General features: G+C 41.7%; 1 protein-coding gene across 2 annotated transcripts in view; it reads left to right on the top strand.

Moving 5' to 3' along the window:
• TCERG1L (transcription elongation regulator 1 like) overlaps positions 1–12,240 on the top strand; it is a 182,695-nt gene that overhangs the window by 21,871 nt on the left and 148,584 nt on the right. The gene's annotated exons all lie outside the window — the stretch shown is intronic.

Genomic DNA, 12,240 nt, shown 5'->3' with positions numbered 1-12,240 from the left:
GTTGCTAGAGCTGGAAGGCTCTGTGCCCTTGCAATCAAACTGGGTTTGAAGGATGTGGAAGGAAGGTGGGAGTACTCTCTCCCCCACTATCCAGTGGCCCATCCTGTGTACTTGCTTGTGGCATGCTGGCAATGTGAAGTTGGCTGCAGATGCTTGCTTCACCCCATGAAAGGACTGAGAGAGATGCACTTGGACAGACAGAGAGACAGAGATCTATATATATAGCAGGCATAGGCAAACTCGGCCCTCCAGGTGTTTTGGGACTACAACTGCCATCATCCCTAGCTAACAAGACCAGTGGTCAGGGATGATGGGAGTTGTAGTCCCAAAACATCTGCAGGACCGAGTTTGCCTATGCCTGATATATAGTGTGCATGTTTGTGTGTGTAGTGTTACTTTTATCTATAGTTGACCAAATTATACATATTTGTCTAGTTGTTGTTTTTTAAGTTCTTTATCTGTATTATGAATATTTTACATTGTTTTATAAGCGGCTTAGAGGGTTTTTTTCTGAATAAGCAGTATATACATCTTGCTAAATAAACAAAAATAAACCAGACTGAGGTATGAGTGCTGTCCAACACGAGAAAAGAAGCAAGCAGCAGGAGTTTGTGCTAGTGAGATGGGAGCAGCTGTCACTTGCTGCAATCAATGTGAGTCCCTTTGTAAAGGAGGTGACATTACTTTGAGGTTATTTAAGGGACAAAAAATAACCTGATTTATACTACATGCCACTTCTGCTGCAAGAAAACAACAGCAGCTGCAAAAGGCTATTGTTTGGTCCAAAATAGCCCTTTTAATTCACCAGGCGTATTCCAAAAGGCTCAGCAACAAAGGTTCCCAAAGCCTTGAAGCCAATGTGTGCCTGATAACCGGCCTTAACAAATTCAGAGTCAATCACAATTATGATTAGATGGTGGATTTAGGAGTTGCCTAACCCACAACTGCATGCACTGTTGAAGCCTGACTGCCCTTCATGAGAGCCAGTGTGGTGTAGTGGTTAAGAGCGGTAGATTCGTAATCTGGGGAACCAGGTTCGTGGCTCCGCTCCTCCACATGCAGCTGCTGGGTGACCTTGGGCTAGTCACACTTCTTTGAAGTCTCTCAACCCCACTCACCTCACAGAGTGTTTTCTGTGGGGGAGGAAGGGAAAGGAGAATGTTAGCCGCTTTGAGATTCCTTCGGGTAGTGATAAAGCAGGATATCAAATCCAAACTCTTCTTCTTCTTCATTTGAGAGTGGGATTGTGCTAGCTGTTGTTGTTTAGTCGTTTAGTCGTGTCCAGCTCTTCGTGACCCCATGGACCAGAGCACATCAGGCACTCCTGTCTTCCACTATCTCCCACAGTTTGGTCAGACTCACCCCACCTTTAATTACATCCCTATTGTCCCCCACACATTAGAGGGCAAAGTATGTAGTACTCATAAAGACTCCCCGTGAGATAGAGGTCACATTTACACCATACATTGCACATGGCTCCCTGCCTCCCTGAGAATCCTGGGGATTGTAGTTTATTAAGGGTTCCTGGAATTGTAGCTACATTTCACAGGATTTAAAGTCACAACACTTTGGCATAGTTGGAATACAGTGTGTGGTAAATTAATATATATCTGGTAACACTATGATTTCCAACATAATACAAACAGGTAATAAAAATCAATATGGTTAAAAACTGAAGGAATGTTTATATTTTGTGAGTCCCTTTAGTATTATAAAAGACTTTACAAGCTTGCATTTATGGATTTGTGAATTTTTAATTGATTATTACTTTGCATGTCTCAGGATTACAATATTGTGTTCAAAGTGACACACTGCTGATTGCCATTTTATAAGTTTCTAATTTAGTACATCCTAATGTAGCTTTGCCAGGAAACAAGTGAGCAGAGATGCAAAGACCTATATCCTATTTGGGTGGTATCACTCATAAGATTATAATCATGTGTAGCCAGAGTGAATAACCATGCCTGCTGGCTCTGAAGCCAGAGAGCAATATTGCTCTTTCTAAACACAGGTGACAAGCGAGTCACTGTTTGCAACCTTAGCATGAAGGATGCTTTTAAATTCATGGTTCTATAAATATTTTTTTCTTAATGCAAAGGTCTAGCTTTCAGTAAACACTATTGTTATGTGACATTCTCATACTGAACCTTAAAATAATTAAACCACTTTATCAGAATGTGCACACAGTATAGGCCAAGGGAATCACGTGTTTAAAATCCCCTTGACCTTTATGCACAATATTGAAAGGACAGTGAATAATCATGATCACTTCTGAATGGTGTGCCTGTTCCTGTCTGCCCCTTTCTAAGGCTAAGCAAACAATTTGATCCAGATACATTTCACTTCTTTCTCTAAGTCTTTCCTATTCCCCATTGTCTGCCTGGATTTTGCATTCAATCCAAGTATCTGCTAGTAAAAGTTCAATGCTCAAATTCTAGGCATGATGTATTCTAGCTTCTTATGGATTGAGAGCATAGTGACGGCTGCAAAGCACAAAACCTATCTCCCCCCCCCCCCCGACACAAATATATAGGGATCCTGTGTTGACATTGTTGACATTGCACTTTGGTTCCTTTATTCTCTACATTAGAAACTACAAATCATTTGAACTGGCATGCTCACTCTTAAAGCAGAACATACTGAGACCAGCTGAAACAAACATGCATGCCTATAAGCCCATATTGCTTCATGGAAGCAACTGACATTATTGCATATTTCATTCATTCCCTTCTACCTCAGTGAGACCACTCTAAACAGAGACAGCATACATACATGGAAGTAGTCCCCAATTAGGTGTTGCTTCTGAAGAAACCTTCCTGGCTGCGAATGGCCAGTACACACAAACACACATACACGTTGACAGTCCTTTTCATATGTTGAAGAAGTGAGTGGGCATGCACCTTCCATTTCAGCTCACAAAGAGGATAGCCAGCCCAGGAAGTATATGTTGGTTGACTCAAGCTGTTTGTGAAACCAGCTATGAGACTCTACTTGTCAAAACCTACTCATTCTGAAGCAGCTAATTGAATTAGGAATGTGCTGAATCCCCTAGAGAGATGTCACCACCAACTGTTTTTGCATCTTTTAACATCCTTGTACGTTTTGCCTGCATAGGACCCTCCAAATCGGCTTTTGAAATCTTTGGAGGTGAATGCAAATACTTTGAGATCAGAACGTGTAGCATTTATGTACTTGTGAAGAAATAAACATGCTCTTGATCACTTCTGGTATCTACAAGAAAAGGTGACATCTCTATCACTAGTATTGCACTGAAAGCATTTCCCAGCAAGCAGGACCACAGCAACGTGTGCCATTGTAAAGAAAATCTATCTGTTTTCATCAGAAAAAAGTATCTGCTCTGGAAAGATCAATTCCTTTATAGTACTGCTAAACTAAAGGCAGAAGCAGCTATATTGTGGTAGCTCAGAAACAATCATTATGTGACCAAAGTGTAAGTGTGTGTGTGTGTGTGTGTGTGTTCATGAAAAATATTTTAGTGTTATTTTGCTCTACTTAAGAATTACTAAAGTTGCCAAAATGTCAGAGAGTTGGATAACAACAACTTAAATGATAGTACTTTTTAAACTCTGTAGCTTATGGTTAGCCAAGCTTCAGATGTTGTAGACTACAACCCCCCATCATCCCTGGCAAATACCCATGGTGGCTGGATCTGATGGGAGTTGTAGTCCACAACAACTAGAGAGACCATGTTAGCAATCCCAGTGGTACTTTCTAAGCCACAGACATTCATCTTTTGGCATTTAAGACTGCAAACATTTTAAAGTTGAGAGATTTCTGAGAATTCATGAGCCAGGGGTGGAGTGGTTCTCAGTTTTGTGCTGCACAATCAGAATTAGGGATGAGATTTTCCTCATCTGAATTTCTCCCCAGATTTTGGTGTTCTGAATTACTGGGTATTGTTTCAGAAGTGAAACTAATGCATCAATAATTATTCTCTCTTCCAAAAACACAAACAAACAGATTATTTCTTAATTTTGTATTAATAAGGAGCATTCCACACAAACACTTTGCCACATTTTTCAGTTCAATCCACTTTTTCATGTTCCCCACACCTCACATTACCTATTGTGCAGAACCTCCGTGGCTCAGACTGAGGAAATTCAGGTCTGTGGGTGGCTGCTGAGTTGTCTCAGAAATACAGGTTGGAATATCTGTCCAGGCAGAAAACACTGGAATTGACTGGGAATGGCATGTTCTTGCCTCCCTGAGTGTTGCTTAGCTGCTTGGTTGGCAGTGAAAAGACAAAAACATGGGAATAGTGATGCATAATGGATAGTGACTGCAGAGGACATTATCTGTGATTGAGTGCTTGCTGAAGAGGTGATTGAGACTGGATTGGCATATCTCAAGCAAGGCTCCACACACTCTGTCATCTCTCCAGTAGTCTCTCATGTCCGAGGAGTAAGCTGTTAGGAAGAATGTTCAGGGTCAGAGTTGCATTGGAACTTTGTCTCTGGTTACAGGTTGCTCTTCTACCACAGATCTTTAACCTGCAAGGAAGGGGGAGTTTACCATGAGTTTGGGGCCACCACTATCAGTCAAGGCAGTGGAGTGTTTAGGGCTTCACAAAGGTGGAAGTGCTCCCCATTGCTTCCCCCAATTAGTTGTGAGGGGCTAATCTGGATTAGGGGCTGGTGGCTAATAGCTCCTTCTCAATTCAAACTGCTTCTGAAAGGCACCACTACAATCTATTCTATAAGGCATGGGCATAGCCAGGGTTTTTGTTAGGTGGGCCAGGCTTTTGTGGGGGAAGGCAGAGCCTCAGATTTGAATCGATTTGTATTCATTTTGATTGAATGGAGGGGCAGCTGCCCACCCTGCTCTCCTTGGCTACACCCATGTATAAGGTTGGATTGATAACCAATTGAAGCTCTGTTCTGACATTGTACCCTTCAAGGAGGTGCCCAAGTGCATTCACATCTTGAATGAGAAGGTCTGAAGAAGGCTTGTAAGCGTGTGATGTTGATGTTGATGATTACAAACCCCCCTCACCCCAGAACAGGATTTAAGTATTTAATTTACAAAAATTAAAATAGCACAGACATAATAGAAAAAGCTTAAAAGATAATAAGAATTAAACTTTCAATAGAATTAAAACTATGTAAATACAAATTTATTCAGATACAGCTAATAAAAACAGCACAGTACTATTAAAGCCCTTTCCTTAAAAAACAGTCAGTTTCCAAAGGCCTTCTGCTAGCAGGACAACAAGGTGGGAGCCACTCTTCCTTCTCTAGGAGGAGGCCCTCTCCCATGTCCCCAACAAGCATGCCTGTAGGAGTGGCGGAACTGAAAGAAGGGCCTCCCTCGAAGGCTTCAGAGCCCAGGCAGCTTCAAATGGGAGACCAGATAGCCTGGGCCTAAGCTGTATATGGCTTTATATGTTTAGGTGACACACCTACAAATCCACCTTCAGGACCTTCCTGCTCAGAGGGGCAGGGCAAGTGTAGAGGGGTTGGGGGGTCCTACACACAACCTAGCACCCCCTCCATGGAAACAATTTAAGAATGCCTGAACAGGGCTATACAGTTTCTGCTTAACGCAGAGATGTTCAAGTGCTCTGCATATGTTGCCTACCCCGAGCTCTATTTTGTAGGTTTCCCTCAAGCAGTCTCCCAAATGCATTACAGTACCAACAAGGTTGCCCATGTGATCATTCACGACGTGCATATCAGAATATATCCTTGACACAGTGGGAATTTGCCAGCGTTGCTCCAGAAAAGTACTTGGTAGAGTTCTCTCAAGGTTAATGGAAGTTCTTTTAAAAGAGAGTGCAGAGGTGGGGGGTGCGTGGTTGTTGCTTCTAACAAAAGATATCTCTCGCTCTCTCTCATTACTCACTGAAGTTTCTTAGGCTCATCGGTTTCCCAAATATTTTGTTTTTCACATTTGTGAGAGCCTTCTAGCATGTTGGCAGCCAACAACTAGTTGAATTGACAGAGAAACAGCAACAGCAATCAATATCCATATGGCAGAAGCCGGCAGTAGCGGCAGCAACAATTAAGAAACATGCGGCCAGACTTGTTGTAGCAAAACAAGAAAATGTATAATCCTAACAACCATTAACTTCAGATACAGATCTAGCCGGGACTGGCAGCTCTCACTCTATTTTTGCAATCCATCAAATTTTCTGAGCAAGTGGCATGTTTTCTGAGGAATATGAGACAGAAGAACATAATCAACACATAGCCATTAGTAATCATGGGAGCTGCCGAATCATTTGGGGGGGGGGGGAGAGGAACAAACTCTCTGCTAAATGTCTACCTTTCTGCTTCTCTTTGGTTAGACAGGCTTCCTCCTGAGGCCTTTGATTCACAAACTCCATTTATTCTGTCTTTGATTTCAAGTGCTGGCCATATTTCACTGAAACATAGGAAGCTGCCTTGTACTGACTCAGAACATCAGGCCACCAAGCTCAGTATTATAACACAAAGCAACAGCTGAGATTTTCAGACAGGAATCTTTCCAAGCCATACCTGTAGATGTCACATCAGGAATGCAATTTGGGATCTTTTGCAACTGGATCGTGTGCTCTACTGCTGAACAATGTCCTTCCTTCCATGCTATTGTAATTGTGTAGTGTGTGAGTGTGCACATGCCCAAAGCAGCAAGATCACTATTACAGAAACCAGGATAATCCACCGAAACTTGAGAATGTTTGGCCTTCCTAATAAAAGAAGAACCTATCATCCAAATTAGTTACTTAACTTTCTGTCACAGACCACCACATGCTTCTTCCTAGACCACTCCTGATAAGCTTGGTAGGGTTTTAAGACAACAGAGTTATAGCCAGAGATGGTGACTTACATGAAATAGTTTTGTCCATTGTCCAAGTTGGGAAGTTCTAAGAACAACAACTATAATAATAATAATCTTTATTGCCGTCCAATGACCCTTAACATGGATTCAGAATAAAATACAGATTCATACAGACAACCCCCCAGGGAAGGAAGACCAAAGCGTTATTTGTTTAGTCATGGGTATGTTGATCTTTGATTCGTATGACTACTGAAAGGAACTTTGCCACGGCCACTGTGATATCATTGGATTTGTCGTCCAGAAGATATTTGATATAGTAGGCTTCAGATTGACCCGGCTGATTTGCCAATAGTGGTTTAATCAATAGTTCCCTAGCTTGATCGTATTGTCCGCAATGCAATAAAATATGCCTCATGCAGTCGACACACAGCACACACAGATCCTTTTTTGATAAGGGATACCTCTCAGTCTGCCGTTTAACACTTCTGATGGGAATATATTTAGTCTGGCTTTGGTGAAAAGACGCCAGTATGTTGGTACAGACAAATTTATAAAATATGCAGGTGTCTGAAACTCGAACCCATAGTGAATTCCTACTGCTACAGATAAAATGAGACTGAGATCGGAGATCACTATGTGATATGTCCCAGAGCCTTTGCCTCAGAGATTCAAGGGTGGTATCATAGCCCAGATGGTACAGTAGAGAAGGTGGCATACCAATTAAAGTGGCTTTTCTAACCATAATTTTCATCCATGAGCTGGTAAACTCCTCATTGTTTAGGTATGCAAGTAACCGCTTCCCTAGGCCAAAGACTGAGATCTTAAGCTAATATCTCAGGGCAGCCCACCATGCTTTAGTTGATAGAGGACATTCACCTGTTTCTAAAAAATAGTACAGTGGTACCTCTGGTTACGTACTTAATTTGTTCCAGAGGTCCGTTCTTAACCTGAAACTGTTCTTAACCTGAAGCACCACTTTAGCTAATGGGGCCTCCCGCTGCTGCCGCGCCGCCGCACGATTTCTGTTCTTACCCTGAAGCAAAGTTCTTAACCCGAGGTACTATTTCTGGGTTAGTGGAGTCTGTAACCTGAAGCGTATGTAACCCGAGGTATCACTGTATTGCATTTGGAACACAATTTGGAACTTGTAGGAGGGACCAGAGAAACTTAGCCTGGAAGCCATTGAACCTGGAGAATGAGCCATTGAACCAGACGTTTGGGGAGTAGAGGAGTTGAGAAACAGATTTTGCATTAAATACCTTAATGGCTGATGGAACATAATGGCCTCCCCTTATATAAAAGAATCGAAGTATAGCCATGTTTGCCTACCTCCGCCTTTTGACAGGTGGTCTGCCAATGATGTTTTCAGGACTTGGAATGATGGAATAGAAGCCCTAGGTACTGGAAGAATTTGGTCTGCCCTTGCCTTTTCCTGTAAGACCTATTACAGTCGTTAAGAGTCGTCAACAGGCTCATCTCAGCTATCTGCCAATCTCCGATTCCCACCACCCTTCTAAGTAATACCCCTCCCCACCTTCTCAATATATAGAAGGATCTGGTAACTTCTGTTTCAGTGTATCTGAAGAAGTGTGCATGCACACGAAAGCTTATACCAAGAACTAACTTAGTTGGTCTTTAAGGTGCTACAGGAAGGAATTTTTTTATTTCGACTATGGCAGACCAACACGGCTACCCATCTGTAACTGCTCTAGTTTGTGACTGTCTAGTACCCATTTACAACTATGCCTACGAGTTCCAACAGTTCCTCCCTCCCCCACCATACAAGTCAGTTCCCCCAAGTAGCTATACATGTGCCTTATGAAGAAAATCAACTGAATACCAAATTTCAATAGGTTCATAATCACATGAAGGGTGGACTTAACTTTTGGCAGTTGCATCACCTCCAGTATGCTAGATTCATGTAGGTAGCCGTGTTGGTCTGACGCAGTCTAAATAAAAAGAAAAATAATTAAATAAAAAAATGTCCAGTAACACCTTATAGACCAACTAAGTTTGTTCTGGGTATAAGCTTGTTCTGTTAACCACTGCAATTAGGACAATTGTCCAGTCATCAACAGGTTTACCATACCCATTGAGTCAATCACCCATCTCCTACTACTCTTCTGAGAAATACCCCACCCTACCCTCCCACTATATTTAAGGGTCTGGTGACTTCTGTTTCAGTATATCTGAAGAAGTGTGCATGCACACAAAAGCTTATACCCAAAACAAACTTAGTTGGTCTATAAGGTGCTACTGGACAATTTTTTATTTAATTATTATTTTTATTTCTCCAGTATGCTGTGACACACACATGTGACACTTAGGTTGGAAGGGACCATGAGGATAACCTAGTCCAACCCCCTGCGATGCAGGAGTTTTGCCCATTGAGGGGCTAGAGTCCACAACCCTAAGATTATGAGTCTCACCAATTGAGCTATCCCTAAGATCAGCAAGAAATGAATAGGTTTACTGCAATTATATGAAAACAAAAGGTAAGTATGCCTCATCTGCTTGTTACAGTGGGGAATGCTGAACTTGAAGTTACCACCTTACATCTGGAAGGTAAACATTAAAAAAATTTAGCTGACAGGATGCATGCTAAGAGTTGCTCACTTATATTAGGTTTGGGCCATTCCTGGTTGCTGCTCTGTGGAGAAACCAGCTGCCTTTGGCACAGTGCACTTCAGTGGATCTCAGATGCTGCTTGTTGATGAATGCAGTCAAGCAGGACATCATCTCCCTCCCATCCAAAGGTGTCCCAGTTGGTTGTGGAGAACATAGCGAACAACCTGCAAACTAATTTGCTGTGGACATAAAATCTGTCTTCCAGTGTGACACTGAATGGTTCAGCATCTATCAACAATCTGGTGGGGTCGTAAGCCTCTGCTAAGGGACTCTATAATGTACAGGTTACAGTGGAACCTCTGTTTTTGAGCATCTCAGAAGCCGACCAATTCAGAACCCGAACACCAGAAACCTGGAAGTAATTGCACCTGTTTTCGAACATTTTTCAGAAGTTGAACGGCTTCCAGGGTGTTGTCCCCCCCCCCCCCATTGACTTTGTAGCCAGCCGTTTGATATTTGGTGTTTGACCACTTTGGAAGCCGAACAGTCTTCCAGAACGGATTACGTTTGAAAACCGAGGTTCCACTGTATTTCCATCTCTGCAACATCCAGTATGATGACAAACACTTCTCTAGTAAAAAAAACAACTCCAAACCAACCAATTCTAAAATCCCAAATCTGCATCCAGCAGGGGAATCAGCCATGGTTAGTCAGGTATCCTGAGTTTGATTAAAACATTTTTATTTATAAAGTGAGATATGCAGAAAGCCAGCTGTCCGCCTTAGTCCCAAGAGAAAGATGGACAAAGTTCTGAAAGCGGAAGAATGCTGCTTAAAACTAGATTTTGAATGCACTTGAGGAATGGTAGCAAGTCAGGTGGTTGTTTTATTTCTCTTGCATCTTTTCTGGACGTATACCCTCTTTTTTCTTTCTACATTTTATTTGGCGTTTTAAAAGAAAAAGTAGATCAAATGCATCCTGTGACATCTAGGCCAGTTCATTATTAAACTTTTCACCTCCTTGAGCAGATAGACTATATATTCCCAGCAATCATGTAGGTAATGGCATCAAAAGAAAATCTGTCATATAATATATGTCGCTAGGAAATGCCTAAAGTCATGACTCAGATCAAACAGGGCTTTTTCAGAATTACTACTCACCTTCTATTGCTGTGAGGATTTCCGCCTGAACTGAAAACATTTGCTAAATGATGTAATAAGCTAATGATTGCTTAATTTTTGAATGCAGAGCTCAGTGCAGAGAGGGTAACAGCTGTTGTTTGTCAAATTAACTTTCCTTAAGTTTTTTTACTATCCATTTTCCTGTTGATTTAGCATACTTAGCAGTGATTAAGCACCAAAGGTCTCCTCCTAAACCTGTTTTGTGGAGGTAAAAGCTATGCAGGAAAAGGTTAATTCTTCTTCATTGCCACAGTATTTCCCACTCCTTAATGGAATCAACTAGCACATCTCTTCTGCTCTTAAAAGTTAGAAACCCTCTGATAATGTATTCTTCTGTTTCGTTTGAGGAGCAAATATAAGGGCCATTTCACATGCTAAGGCTGTGTACACACCATAAACTTAAGGCACACACCCTCTAAATCCTGGGAACTGTAGTTTGCTAAGGGTGCTGGGAATTGTAGATCCATGATGGGTACAGTTCCCAAGATTCTTGGGCAGGGGAAGTATAGTGCATATGCAGCTACACAGAACCAGCCAGTAAAGACCAGACCATAAGGGCAAGTGGAGCACTGCCTCACTAACTGCAGTCTGCAGCCAGCCTCCACCTGCCACCAGCTTCCTCCTTAGCCTTAGTTAGTACAACTCAACAAGGAAGAGGATGGGGACAAGTCTTGAATTAGTAGGTTCTGCCTGTGATTAGCTCTGGTTCTACTTACTATTACTGCCCTGCCAGTCCCAGTGGACACTGGCCACTACTGGGAGTAGGCAATTGTTAGGATGTGGTCTGGGGGTCTGATCCTCATGTTTTGTGCAGCCCCATTTTAAAGTTGGTTCCGCCCTTTACTAATAGGGTGCCTTAATGCTAATTTCTCAGAGGCAAATATATGCATGCATTAGCATATGAATTTTTATGCAAATTTGTGCCATGAGCTTGTGTCCAAGCTCTTTCAGTGCCTAGCAGCAGCAGCCCCTCCCTGCACAGAGGCTATCTTTGGCTTGCTACTGATCATACACTGAAGAGGAGCTGCACCCCTTTATAGCTTCTTGGCAAGTGGACCACCGGACTCTAACGTGTGTTTGGAAATGCATTTTATCACTTTAGTCGTTTATATTTTCCGATGTACACCTAAATATGTAACGTCTGAAAAAATTCACTGTTGTCAGCTGTTCAGTTGTTCTACTGGATGGTGAATTATTCTGATTTGTTTTTAGGTGTTTTTTTTTGTTAATTTTAATTGTAAACTTCCTCAAAGTCTTCTGATAATCAATATGTTAATAGATTTTTTTAAATAACAGATCATTTATTATAATAGATTTATTTATATTATGTAGAAAGCAAGGTGCAAATATGTTGCATGCAGTTCCCACCTTTTCTTCCAAGGAGCTCAACTTGTTTCATAGATGAGCAATGATTTCAAACTGAGTCTTCTGTATTCAAACCAAACTCTCTATCCACTCTTCAGCATCAGGTGATTGAACCCCATATCTGATACATATCTGATACATACTAGGTTGTAAAGGTTTTCCATGGATTACAAAAAAGGGAATATCTTAACCATGTCAAAGAGATGGAGAAAGGAACAGCTTTGATAGAATCTTTCCTTTGACTCCTCTGGGACTTCTGCAGGATTAGGTTGCTGAGTGCATGATTTTATGTGAATGTCAAAAAATTTCAATGTTCAATGAATATAATGCAAATCATACTTGGTTT

Source organism: Podarcis pityusensis, assembly GCF_964106645.2.
Source record: "Podarcis pityusensis genome assembly, chromosome: 5".
Classification (NCBI taxonomy): Eukaryota; Metazoa; Chordata; class Lepidosauria; order Squamata; family Lacertidae; genus Podarcis; species Podarcis pityusensis.
The sequence above is the reverse complement of the archived record's forward strand: the minus strand, read 5'-3'. Positions and strand labels throughout refer to the sequence as shown.